The sequence below is a fragment of the Zonotrichia albicollis genome, chromosome 1 (genome assembly GCF_047830755.1).
Source record: "Zonotrichia albicollis isolate bZonAlb1 chromosome 1, bZonAlb1.hap1, whole genome shotgun sequence".
NCBI lineage: Eukaryota > Metazoa > Chordata > Aves > Passeriformes > Passerellidae > Zonotrichia > Zonotrichia albicollis.
The window spans coordinates 126,044,478-126,058,671 of record NC_133819.1 but is presented as its reverse complement, the minus strand read 5'-3'; the positions used below and the strand labels follow the sequence as shown (position 1 = coordinate 126,058,671).

Genomic DNA, 14,194 nt, shown 5'->3' with positions numbered 1-14,194 from the left:
GTTGTCATGACAGCTGTCTTCAGAATTAGAGTTCTTAGCATGTTTCTACATTAAAGGGATTCCATTTTAGACCAAAATTCAATACTTGTGCTTCCCTCCCTCCACTCCTGCACAGGCTTTGTCTCTTTTTGATCCAGTTCTGCACTGAGACATGACTAGCTTAGGTGCATTTGGTTCAGAAATACTTCACAACCTTATGAACTTCCCAGAGAAAATTTTGAGACTGAATGATTCCGTCTCTACCTGACCCTGCATCAGTAACTTTATGTAACCTAATTCCTTGTAGTAAAATAATTCACTAGATTCAAATTTAGACTTCAAATAATCTTAGCTGCAAGAAAACAATTTCTGTTTCAATGAGCTGTGTGTTTTGTACTGTGCATGCTGCCATCGTCCCGCTTTATTCTACTGCATTTGAGACCTGTTCTCTAAATGTGGCCTCACAGAATCATTGTGTTATAATGTTACTTCTGATGTGAGGTCCTCATGGAAATCTGCTGCACCAGAAGAAACTTTTTAGCAATGCAAATGTCACTTAGAGAACAATAATATTATTTTGGTGCCCTTAAGCGAACATATTATTTTCCAGTTTATTTGCCTAAACTGCCAACTTTTTTCTCCCTCTCCCACACACTCATCTCTATGATGCCAAGAAAAATATTTATGTTATAAAAATTGTTTGAAGACTAAGCTACACTTCTCTTTCTGGCTTACAAAATAAAAGCAAAAATTATGTTAAGATTCATGTTCTAAAATTAACTTTGGAGAGGAAAAAGAATTTGCACCTTCCTGAATTATATTTTGCCTGTTTATCCCCAGAAGATACCACTGTCAACAGACATAGCTCTTCTCTTTTTTTCTTTTTTTTTCTCCATAATTTCTGGGGAAGGAGAAGAGTTTTCAAACACATTTATTTCAATGCAAGGCAAATGTCAAGCAAATTTCTCATTACTCTATCACAGTTTTGCCTTGTGATACCTATTGTAAAATCTTGCTCTGAGACAAGACTTCATTGGTGTTTTTTCAAGTTGTAAAAAGCCAAAAGTTACAGGTGGTGAGAAAGGGAGGAGCCACTACCAAGGACTGGATTAAAACACCAAGGTTGTTTTTAACCAAGCAAGGGCCACAGCTCCAGGTGTCTTGTCTGACTCTGACAATCACTAATCCACCAAACATTCATTTCAGTATTTTTCAGTAATATGTGAACATTCCCCTTGGCTATTGGCTAAAAGCAAACTTACCCATCCTTCCCAGGTTTTCAAACTGTTAGCTTTGCAGGCTTTTTAGCTTTCCTTCTAAATACCATAAGCAGTATAGTATATATCTCTATAAAAGTATACATAGATACATAGTTTATATATCTATAAAAGTATATCTATCTATATCTTAGTATATACATCTATAAAAAATACATGTGATAATATGTGTGTGTATATATATTTCAGAGAAATGCTTTTCACAAAATTAGTTTTCATAGTGACAACATCCAGAAAAAGGGGGGGAAAACTATTAACTGGCCTTTTTTAGAAAAGATGAGAGTAAAAATATGAGCAGCCTAAAGCTGTATTACATACAACTGATACCAAAAGCAACACCACGTTTGTTGAAGCAGGTGGGAACTGCACGGTCTCGACATCGAGACACATTTTTTCCACGCATTCAGTGGAAGTAAAAACTTGTCCCGTGCTGACCTCCTGTGGTACGTAAGGAATCTGCAGTCGCCAAAAATAGTAGCCAGAAGTCAAGAGCACGGCGAGGTCGGAGAAAGAGCGATAGGCTGGTCCTCCACTGCCAGGCTGGGAACGCAGGGAACACCAGGAGCACATCCCAGAGGACACACATCCCACACCCCTTTAAACTTTGGTGTTTAACTCTCATGCACACAAAATCCTGCATCTTACCCAATACTTAAACATGGTGAATGAATCAGGAAAAAACAGAGAAGGGTTGAGAAGGGTTGTTCTAAATTCCTTGCAAAGAGATATGAGCAGCTTTAGCTTGGAATCTTGTTCTTCATCCTTGCAGGTCAGAGGTGTGTTTGTGTCATCACCACCACTGAGTTATCTCACAGTGTACAAGGCATGGAGCATCCCTCTCTCGCTGCTTGTGGTTAAGACCATTTGACTAACTAATCTGTGGAAGGCCAAGCCTTTTGTCTCACTTCTGACACCTTTGCTGCTGTTCCATTCCCCACCAGCACGGTGCACACCACAGCTGTCCAGGGAAGGTGACACACATGCTCTCAGCTCAATATTCACTCCTCTTGGAGTGGGCTTGCTCACATCATTCAAATCACTCATTCCATTTAGGCTCCAGAGGATCAGAAAATGAGTCAGTAAGGGGGAACCCAAATATATTTAACACCATCCCTCAGTGGTGAGCCCATTTAAGGTCACAGGAAGCAGACACTGCTCGCTCTGCCAGGAGTGAACTGTCAGAGCCTGAGGGCTGGAACAAGACCAGGATTATCATATTCTTACCCCACCCTGCAGTCCAGTTGCACTAGGTACCCTTTCATTTTGGTACACCTGTACCTGTGCCACTAGGCCTGCTTCCCTGTCCCTGGGTACACCTCACCTCCTCTCCAGATAACACAGGGCATTGCCTACCCTCACACACACAAGGCTCTGACCAACAGTGCCCACAGCAGTGTTCAGTGAAAAGGGAGCTCTGAGTCCTGCCTCAGAAGAGAGAACAAATTTATTCCTTGCTCTTTAGTCACTGGCAGAAGCAGCACTGTGTGTAAAGCAGCCTTCCCTGTGCACCCTCTGAAACCAGAGCACACCGAGGATGCCTTCATCCTACCCCACAGCTGGAACTGCTGCTCAAACACAAACACAAAATCCTAGCTGCAGATCCTGTGCTTTCAAGTCCCACCCCCACACAGTGAGCAAGCCACTGCAGAAATCACTGCCAGAAATGCTTTTAAGTCTTTTTCAGGCCATCAACACACCTTCTAGCCATGGAAGAGGACAAACTGGCACTTTATGTTTGCTTCTCGTTACTTCTCCCCTCTTCTCTGCCCTGGTGTCTATCAGCATCACTGCCTTGCTCCGTCGTGCCTGCAGTGTGAAGTCAGTCAAGTGGTGACTCACAGAACCAAGTTTAGCCTCAGTTTTTAGCCAGGGCTGACCAGGCTTTCTGCAGTGCTGTAGGGCAGAGATTTCTGTTTGGAGACTTAAATGACATCCTCTTCAGAAAAGGGCTGGTTCCTTCCTTCTGGTCACAGACCTCTTGACCTATGAAACTAAACAGGATACAGAAAAAGGGAAGGAAGGAGGAAGGAAAATGTTTTTTACTTCTGCAGCTTTGGTAAAAAACAAAAATTCTCAAAAATATTTGTGAAATCCCACTCTCAGGCTGCTTCTTTCTCGAGTTCTCTTTTCTTTAAATATTTGTGTTTTCCCCCAGAATGGCGGTGAGGGGTTTTGGCATTTCAGGCTGAACTTTGACCATTTGGCTCGCTACATGCGCTCATTTTCTGCACTCCTCCCCCTGCCAGCTTTGTTGCTTCCCAAAGGCAGCAGCAAAATGAGAAGTACAATCCCTCACTGAAGATGTTTCGTATTTAGAACCGGCACTTTATGATGAGGACACATCCTGCACTGCACTGCTACCAGACATGTGGAGAGAGGCAGAGGGGGTATGGTGTCAGGGCAGGGGAACTAGAGAGCTATCAGAGGAAAGCAAGATGAAAGTGGAAGGGAAATGAAGTAAGTGGGTGATAAAATAATTCTGTTATATAGGAGCAAGCCAGAAGGATCAAAGGATCTCTTATATTTGCATTTTATCCTCATTTCTGTTCCTTGCCATATCCTTCCTCTGCTGTATATTATTATCACCTCTATTATAAAACTTTCTGGTTGCTTGCAATTATCCCCCCTTTAATCTCATGCTAGGCTCTTCCTCTTTGATCCATGCCTTCTTGCCATATGAGTGATTGTGTGACTGCTGCATATATATGTAAAAACCTACATTCATTTCAACTTCATTTCCCCATGGTGTCTCCAGTTAAGCTGTGTGTCCTTGCACAATCCTTTCTGCTTACCTCAGTTAGGCTTGATTCAGCTCCTGATGCCTAAAGAGGCTGCCTAGAACAGAGCCTAGACAGAGTTCAAGGAATAAAGTAGGTATTTATTAAAGGAATAAAATAGGCATTTATTGAAAGGCCTTCAAAGGATACACCTTGGGCAGTACAAGAGCCTGGCCAAGATGGACTCTGAGACATGAGTTTTCACACTTTTATAAGTTTTGGTCCATTTAGATATTGGGGTTAATTGTCTAATTGCAGCTTCAGGTTATGAAGTCCTATCTTCCTAGATTGCTTTCCTCAATTCACTGTTGTTTATACTTTTATACCTCCAGTGCAATGGTGTCCTTGATTCTCAGGCTGGAAAAGGATTGCTTTGTCTGACTGACCTGTGAAGAGAGCTTGCTAACCAATGAAAAAAACCAATGAACTTTATATGAAGTTCAGAGTTACATATTAATGCAGTACAGAATCTGAAAATCATGACAGCTAAAACTTAAGACATCACTCCCAGTAAAAATGGGGCAAATGGAAAGCTCCTTCTAATGTCTCATTTTATTTTTGCACAAGTTACAGTTACAATTTTATACAATAAAACAACTCAATCTACAGAGAGGAACACCTAAGCACGCTCTTCATGGCAAGGCTAAGCAGAGGAAATTAAGAAACAAACCTGTGACTGGCAGCCTCTTGATCCTTTCTCTTTATTTTTAACTTCTGAAAAAAACCCACCTTTTTTTTCTGTTCATCCCCTTCCCTCCCTTCTACCAGCCTGTTCTGGGACCCCTCCATCCCCTGTCCCTGCAGATTGGGCTTGCTGGCAGGGCTGAAGCATTCCCGGAGCCGAGGGAGTTGAGCAGAATGTTGGAAATGTCAGGATGGAGCAGAGTCAGCTGGAAAGTCAACAGGGAAGATGTTCCTTCTCCCAGGGACCAGCCAGGGCTGCCTCCTCTGGCAGAAGCAGGAGGCAAAGCAGAGCTGCCCAGCCTGGCCCCATCCCTCTGCAGCTCCCACACACTGGAGCAGCCGCTCTCTCACAGGGCTGACACCAGGCAAGAGCACCTGAAGCCCTGTGCACATTTTCTCCCCTTCTCCCTGGTTTTAAGCAACATTATTTTAGCTGTGGTAAATTTTTTTGAGTGTATGAAACACATTGGCCCTGGATGGCAAGGAAATCTTGTCTTCATTCTCCTTCTCTAAAGGAAACATGAAAGGAATGGCCTGGATAGTCTGAAGTAGTCAACAGCATGTATGTATTCCATACTTATGAATGTGATAGGGAGTGTCAAAAAATACCAAACTCCACAAAATCTTTAAGAAGCTTGTAGCATGAATATTGTTAATTAAACCTTTTGATTTTAAAAGAAACATAGAACATGATGGAAAAGTTGTTCTTTCCCTTGATCACTTAATTCCTGACAAGCACCTAAAAATAAGCACCCCAAGAGCTCAGGGAAAAAAAGAGCCACTGAAAGGAGCCACAGAAAGGAACAAGGACAGCACTTAAACTGTAATTTTCATCCTGACCTACATTAATCTTCCATGAAGCAACACATCTTCTAGAAAAATCCAGCTTATATTCTCTGTGGCTTCGTGTCCTCCAGAGTACCAGCCCCGTGGTGTCCCCACTATCCCCTTCCTTGGGAAGAAGAGAGTTATTTGAGATTCTAGAAAGCAACAAGTGATTTCATTTTGTTTTCCTTCATGTGAGTTTTGTGTTAATAAGCACTCAACAAAGCATCTGCAGAGATGAGAGAGACAAAATGCATTTAAGTTTTTTAGCTTTAAGCTTTTGCACATGCAGCACTGCCTCTCTGGAATTAAATGAGACCGTGGTTGTTTCTTATACTGCTCTGTATTCAAATAAATCCATTAGTAAGATGGGTTTATTTGAATACAGAGCAGTATAAGATGCAGCACCTCACTGTTTTGTATTCTTAGATCACAACACGACCTTGAACACGTTTCCACTGCCATCCTTACAAGTTACGCTGCAGACACACAAATTATTTGCATGTTATTGCATTAGAAAAGAGACCTCAGGATGTTGCTACCTCACATTCTTCACCTGCACTAATCTCCTCAACACAGCATCACATCTCATGCAATGCAGCTCAGCATCCTCTCTCTTTTAAAATCTTTAACAGCAAGTTAATTGATGCCCCCTGTGTTCCCTGCTGATCAATTACAATTAATCACAAAAGCCCCACTGTCCAGCCCCAGTGATTAATTATACTTCCTTCTCAGAAATATACTTCATATATTGCTGAAGATTCTAAGATTGAGAGCAAGAAACTGGATCTTGCTCTGAAGAACTGAAAAGCCCTGCACTAAAACAACTTTTGCAGCTGTGAGTATCAACACCCACTCACCACGTTGCATTTTCAACCTTCTCTTCAGTAAGGTGCATTAGTCAGACTCCTGACATAAGCACCTTCAGGGCTTTTTTTCTATTCTTGTGGTTCTTTGAACTCAAGCCAGCCAGTGCCTCCCCAAAACATTAACAACTGTGGTAATAAATACATCTGATAAGAGTTCACAGAGCATTAGCATCAGCAAGCCAACAAATGGCTACCAAGTGTTGGAGAGCGCTATGTGCTGGGGATATATCACAGACCAGGGAGGGCAGCTGCCCTCCTGGGGGGTGTGGATGGGCACAGCTGACATGAATTGACTCACAGAGCTGCATGTCCCAGCCTCAAAGACTTCAGAAGCTTCTTGTTTGGGAGAGGAATATATTGTTTGTTCTTGTGATTCTAGTTTCATATGATTCACCAGAGAGAAAGAGATAGAAAGCCTGACTGACTCTGATTTGGTTGGGTTTGTTATTTTGTTTTTGGTTGGTTTGGAGGTTTTTTTGCTGGGTAGTGGTGTTCTGATTTCCTAGGCTTTAAGAGAGAAATGGTGTTTTATGTGCATGACTACTGAAATAACAGCGGAAACAGTTATCTCAGTGGGCTGGTGAGATGTGCTGAGCAGTCAGTCTGCTGGTTCACAGCATGAACAAGAAGATGTGGGCAGACGGTGGAGCTGGACCCAGAATTGGCAGAGTACTGATGAAATGGGTGTGCAAATGTGCTCTTTGTCTGATGTGGTGATGTGCTTGACACCCACAGAGGAGAGGCACATAGGTTAGGGGCACTTTCTGCTTTTGTTCCCATGAGATGTGGGCTCTGGGCTTCTCTGCTTAGCCTGCACTGTGTTACCAGTACAAAGCAGAAGGGCTCTCTCTCTCTCAGGCCATTCTTGAATTTCCTGGGGTGTCAGAACTTCCTGGGCAGCCTCCTGCCACAGGAGCCCCAAGTTGTGAGCCATCAGCTGCAGAGGTCTGACTGGGGTTTTGATGTTTTTCTCCTCTGATCTTAAGGTGTGATCCAGAGTGTGTGGGTGCATATTTCATGAGGGATCAGGTTTCAGGAGCAGATGTAAGGGCTTTTCTTTTTTCATACACTAAAGACTCAAGGTTGTGCTCAGTCTGTTCAGGTGCTGTTTATTTTTCTTCAGATACACAAAGGCTATCCACTGTCTTCTTACTGAACTGTATCTCAATCACCCAAGAAACTACACAGCAAGCTCTAGTGGGAAGTGAATTGTGCACTGTGTCTAGTTAAATCTGCAGAGGGGATACAGACAAATCTAGTGTAATTAGATTAGATTCCAAAGTGGAAGCTGGACAGAGCTTGAATTTGTGACTCCTCCTTGTTACTCCAGGTTTCATCAGGGGGAAGGGGAGATGTGCCGGCAACAGCAATGCCTCAGTCCAGAAAGGAGGCTCTGCAGTGTGTACTGCTCACTTGCTGACTTCAAACACGGTGTCAGAGCACAGGTACAAAGGCTGTGGGGGAGAAGGATGCACGTGGACTTCAGAGGAAACACTTGGCTACCACAGCTCTTCAGACAGACAAATGGGAAGAGTTTCTGAATTCTCACTGCAGGGATCTTAACTGCAGGTGTCACTGGAAATTTAGTGCAGCTGTCTTAAGGTACAGGCAAAGACAAACCAAAGGAGAAAAGCAATACCTCCAACTGAGGTACAGTCAGCAGTGAGGTTCTCTGAACAGGAACTGACATTTCTAATGACTTATGACAGAAAATGAAAATGCAAGTTTTATGTAGTGAAAGCCGCAGTATTGAGGACTTCTGCTTCAATTTCACTCAGCATTTCCCTGCTATTTGGTCTATTTTTGAGTAATTTGGCTTCTTGCATCTTCTGAATGGTGTCCTTCAACCTCAGCCCTTCTTCTGGGAATATATTTTTATTCTGAGCTGACAATTTGTGGCTAAGCTGATTTTGTTCTTTCACAACAGAGCTCTTTTGCTTGTACTGCAGGCAGTACTCACTGACTAGAGGGGAGAATCAAGTTGGAAGTGACATTTCCATCTAGGAAAAATATGATAGAGATTAATCCAATTTATAGTAGTACTTCTCAGTAAACATCTGAATGCATTCTTTCCTAACCAAAACTTTGAAGTGATGAATCTGGATTTCTTCAGTCTACATTAAAGTCCATAAATAAGAGGATAATTGTCAAATGTATAACATTTTACAGCTGCTTTAAAACTTGCACCAAAACAAATTTTTATAGGAAAATGCAACTGTGAGGAAATTGACTTTTTTTTTTCCTAGAAGAATGAACTATTTGATCAATGACTCTATCATCTTAATTCAAACATGTCTCGTTGGAACATACAAGAAACAAGTTTGGGATGGTGGTTCTTGTCAAGGTGGGTTTTGTCCCCCTCACTGCATTCTCTTTTCTGGCTGGAGTGGAGCATGAGGAGAACTGTGACAGTGTTGAGTGGATATAGATCCCAAGGACTGAAAAGCAGCAAAACCACCTGTAAGGATACATCTCCATGTGAAACAAAGCCAAAATGAACTAGTTTGAATTGGAAGACTTCAAAATGAAACTTTCCACAGGAGAACATTTCTACATATTTCACTGGGGGGTGAGGGTAATTCTTTTTTTTTCAGTTTTCATCCTGAACATGAGACAAAAACACTGTGTTGACATACTAGCACTGAAAGCGTTCCAGCGTTACTTGTTTAGCACAGTAAAGGCCAGTGTGTATGTAAACCATTTCTGAGGATATCAGAATCCTGGCCTGGCAGGTTACAGCAAGCAGAGAATTTCGTGTTTTAAACTAAGCAAAACTACTATCCCTGAGGACAAGCCACCAGACCTTTTAAGTTCCTGTTTTTAAATAAAAAACTAGGTCTTTCTAAAATCTGTCAAGATGTCTGGTGGAACCTTCTTTGATCTGTCCCTGATCAAACACAAATTGAGGTGTTGAATTAAGTCTAGATGGGAGGCAATGTATGGTGTTAGGGAGAAAGTGGTGGTGCAGATAAAGAGGACTAGGGTTACATGTCCTACAAGGTGCCTATTTTGTTTGTTCAGGTAATCACAATTATTACTCTGAGAACACTTCTCTTCATTACTCATGCCATTCATATGAATGTAATTCACATCTTAGTACAATTTAAAATTCTCAGTTGCCTTAGGAGGAGAAGGAGGCACCTTTTTGTTGGCCCTGCTTTTTGAAAGGCTGGTGCTTGTTGGCCTGCTGTAAAGATAAACTTCTGAGTCCTTCTAATGCACTTCATTGTACCTTAATAGCTGGATCCTGGTTTTGGCACAAGATGAGAAAGAAAACTAAAAAATGGTCTTGTAGTGACAGCAGCCACAGGGAAGGAACAGAAAAATGATAGGACAGACTGTGCTTATCAGGAGCTGCGCTTAGATGCAGCAGAGATGTTTTAAACTGGCAACAATTTCTCCTTTGATCTGCCAATGTACAGTTGAGGGAAATGTAAGAAGAGAGGCTTCAAAACTGGAGGCATTCTAATGTAGTAATTTCTAAAATATTTTAAAAGTATCTGAGAGATATGGTCAGATCAGTAGGGTAAAGGGCTGGAAGGTAGTGGACAGCTAAGAAGCATCATGCGAGAAGTAAAGGAAGAGAGCGGAGGAACTTTGCTAGGGGGTGCAGGTGAAGGAGGGAAAGACAGTGAAATCTTTGGCTTAGCTGGCAATGTCAGTGAGTAGGGTGGAAGCCAAGATTTTTTAAAGGGTCTGGCTGACAAACTCTGTAAAGCACTGCCACAAAACCCAGCATGGTAAAGTAGGCACACGAGTGCTTTGCTGAAAGGGTCTTAAAACAGTTTTCTGTTGGTTTGTTTTTTTTCTTTCTTCAGCCATTCCGTACCATCTTTAGCCATCTTCTACATATGTTGGCTATGTAGTGCACTGTAGTTTTTCCCTTTACCATGTTCAGGCCTTCTTTCTTTGCCACTCCCTTTCACATGTCATGAGACTCAAACCCAAAAAGAGTTTAACAAGTTCAGCTCACTGGCCTTTTAAAAGAGGGATGGGAGAGGTTGCTACTGCCTAAAATGTGGGCTGTTCCAAGGGGCTGGTGGCTCAGCCCCACGATGTAAAGGAGTGTTATTTCTGTAAAGGGCAGAAGGAATTGACCAAGGTCTGAAATAAGTCAGCAAATAAACAAGATAAACAAAGCACAAGTATCGTTTAGTTTCTTTCCATTCAGTGCCTAATACACTAATTTCACCACACAAAATACAAGCTGTTGCAATTACCCCAGGAATTAAGAAAAAGGAGAAACAGGAGTGTTCTTTTAGAAGTGGTTCTCATGTGAAGTTACAAAGATGACGTGCATTTCTAGCTACTGATTAGCTTTAAAACTATGCTATTCAAAAATCCACTCGAATTTTCTGTAAGATATTTAACTTCATAGACAGATTTTTCTACAGTTTACCTATTTGATTACTAGAACTGCTTGGGGAAATTGAACCATATTTCTGTACTCTGAGGTTCTGAGAAAAGACTGAAATAAAAAGGGGAACAGAGAGTTATGTGGCTGTAGACTTTAGGCTGGAGGTTTTTGACACTTACAAGGCCAGGCACAGAAAGCATTCCACTTAAGAGCAATGCAAAAGCAGTGACAACTCATTTCTGAAGCACTGAAAGTTTCTTTGGGTCAAGCCAAGGATGGCTCTGCTTGTAAGATAAAGAGTAGTATCAACAAATATTTCAGGGTGCTTTTCCTCCTCCATGCTGATGAGGAAAGCCTAGTACCTTTAAATCCAATTTACAACACAGTGGTTGGAGTTGTTCAAGAATCATAGAATGGTTTGGGTTGGAAGGGATCTTAAAGACTATTTAATTCCAACTCCACTGCTGTGCGGGGACACCTTCCACTAGACCAGGTTGCTCGACATCCCACCCAAACTGGCCTTGAACACTCCCAGGGAGGTGGCATTACACCATTCTTGCTGAAATGCTGCACAGCTATGGGAGCTGGGACCACACACTGGCATTGCTTTGAGTCATAGAATTATTACTCAGAATCTTTGAGCTTTTCTCTTTATGTCTTAACAGCAAACCTGTACTTCTAATTACTGCTTTTAAGCACCCTGGTACCACTGCAAATTGAATATCTAAATCCAAGAGGCACCTTTGGCCATTTGAAACTCCCAAGAAAAAGGTGTATGAGAATTCAGCATGTTATCTGTGCAAATCTGGACTGCTACATCCTGATTCTTCACACATCCAACTCTGTGCTGAAAATGGCTCTCCTTCACTATTGTATGCATAGAGTCATAGAGTATCCTCAGCTGGAAGGGACTCACAGGGATCATCAAGCCCAGTTCCTGGCCCTGCACAGAACTATCCTCAAGGGTCACACCATGTCCCTGAGAGCACTGTCCAAACACTTCTTGAACTCTGTCAAGCTTGGTGCTGTGAGCACTTCCCTGGGGAGCCTGTTCCAGTGCCCAAACACCCTCTGGGAGAAGAATCTTTTCCTAATATCCAACCTAAACCTCCCCTGACACAGCTTCAGGCAATTCCCTCAGGTGCTGTCACTGGTCACCACAGAGATCAGTGCCTGTCTCTCCACTTCCCCTCACAATGAAGCTCTAAACTGAACTGAGGTCTCCCCTCAGTCTCCTCTTCTCCAGGCTGAACAAAGAGTCCTCAGCTGCTCATGGCCCTCAAGGCCCTTCACCATCACCACAGCTCTCTTCTGGATGTCCTGGAACAGCCTTTTTATATTGTGGTGCCCCGAACTGCACACAATACTTCATGCATATTACCTTTTCTTTAACATTTGTATTTTCCCTTCCTTATAAAGACCTACCTTAAGTATGTAGCAGGTGAGCTTGTTACTTGGTTTTAAAGGCTTGTCAAGTGCACAACCCACCTGCTCTTGTACAGACAGCTGCTGCAGGCTATAAGGATACTGCTCTGATGAAGCTTCAGGTCATCAACACACTTATCCAGGGAAACTGTGATTTGAAGTCCCCAGGTATTCATACAGCCTAACAGGAGGAGAGAGGAACAAAACCTCAGGGATTTAAGGCATAATTATTTTACAAGCAAGAGCTTGCATTCACCACTTTGTTTTTATGGAAGGCAGTTTTAAAGGTGCACACAGGTCCTCATGTTCTGTTTCCCAGTTCAACTGGACTTTACTGTTTTCAGATGTGACAACCCATAAATCAGAACAACTAAATGTCTTGAAGTTAACTGCATAGGCAGACTTTATGCCTGAACAAACATATTCAACCCTAGATGTGGTCTTAGCCCTGTGAAAATGTCAGTAATTGCTTTCAGTCTGAAGTGAAGTGATAGCTCAGGATGAAGGACTGCCTGGCTTTTCCCTGGCACTCTGCTCAGGCTACTTATAAAAGGGCAGCTCTAGGTTAGGTGAGGCCTCTGCTCTCCTCTGCTCTTTTTTCCATTCCCTATTTCTGTTCTTATTATCACAAAGCACTGAAGGAACACAGTCATTCCTACAAAATTACTGTGGTAAGTGGAAACTTTGCAAATAACCTAAATGGGTGACCACAGACATTATTTAGGGAGAACCCATGGGGCTTGAGGAGGGAGAGGAAGGGAAGCTGGCATTTATTTTGTTGTTTTACAGCTAAATCCCTAAGTTTAGTGGCTGAACAGCTGAAGTGACATGCTGAAGGAGACAGGTTCCTGACATCTCCTTTCTTCATCTCCTTCCAATTGGTCTCTCACAGAGAAATGCTGGAAGGCTTAGCAGTAATGTCTGAGGCATGAAAGTGCCCAGCTGACATCACACTCACTGCCAGAGGTTACAGATTTGTAGCAGGAGAAGAAAACACAAATTACATCCATCTTATTTCTCCCTTTACCTTGTAGTTTTTATTTCACAGCCTAGAAGAAACCCACATTTTTTGATAAAGACTCCTCAGATATATCTGTGCTGCTGAAATCTGTATTTTTTTAACTTAAATCACTATATACTCTATAAAGAATCCAGGCAAGCAGCTCCATGCACCCTACATGTTCTACCAGCTTGAGACCCTCCTAGCAGATTCTGCAGAGGACCAGGATCATCACACAGGACGGCTAAGTACTTAATGAAGCTGAAATTTGTGTTGGTTTTTCTTCTAGTTACCTGATCACAGTTACATCTGCATTACACTGAACAGGTTTGGTGCCTGTCCTCTGACTCTAAAGGCCAGTGGCACTGCCCAGCCTGTGTCCATGTGGCAGTATTTTCCTTTCTCCTAAAACAAGTCTCCATGATGTCTCCTGGGAACAGTTTCTGGCTTGTGTCTGGGCACTGCCTGAGAAGCATGGGCTACATGGACCAAAGCCATCCCAAGAAGCATGCTGTCAGCATGAACTCATCAGTCACCCCTTCTGCCCTGTTTAGCTCATTATTTTTATATTGTAGTTATTAAAAAAAAGGAAGTGCTCTTCAGAAGAGAACAAAGTAGTTATAAAAACAATCCATTGGAATACAGACTTACAGGCAACTGTGCAACAGGGAAGCAGAGTATGGGGTGCTATGGGGACACAATGACCCAGTCCTTCCAAAACCATGCAGCAGTTCAATCTGCATTTTAGGAGGTTTTAGACCATGACTTTAGGAGCAACTGAAAAGAAAAAAAAAAAAAAAAAAAAAAACCAAAACAAAGTAACCATGCCTGGCAGCCTAACTCTTACTTACTGTGAACTGTAAAATAAACTCTGGAGGCAATGTTATGCTCTTAAGGAGCCACTGTCAAATTAAAAACAATAGAAAACACACTTGCATTTCAAATCTATTTGTCTCCTGGTATTGTATGTCACACAAGCCTCAAAACAGATGCTATTAGCA

The 14,194-nt window shown here is 42.3% G+C and overlaps 1 long non-coding RNA gene across 2 annotated transcripts in view; it reads right to left on the bottom strand.

Moving 5' to 3' along the window:
- LOC113458599 (uncharacterized) overlaps window positions 1-13,938 on the bottom strand; it is a 28,376-nt gene extending 14,438 nt beyond the window's left edge. The window contains exons 1-2 of one of the 2 annotated variants that reach the window (XR_012582941.1): window positions 12,257-13,938; window positions 2,954-3,247 (exon numbers count right to left, since the gene is read on the bottom strand). This is a non-coding gene — a long non-coding RNA (uncharacterized LOC113458599). Of the gene's footprint in view, window positions 1-2,953 lie in introns of both variants that reach the window. The other variant, XR_003378992.2, reaches the window with a different exon arrangement.
- Between the last annotated feature and the right edge of the window lie 256 nt (window positions 13,939-14,194).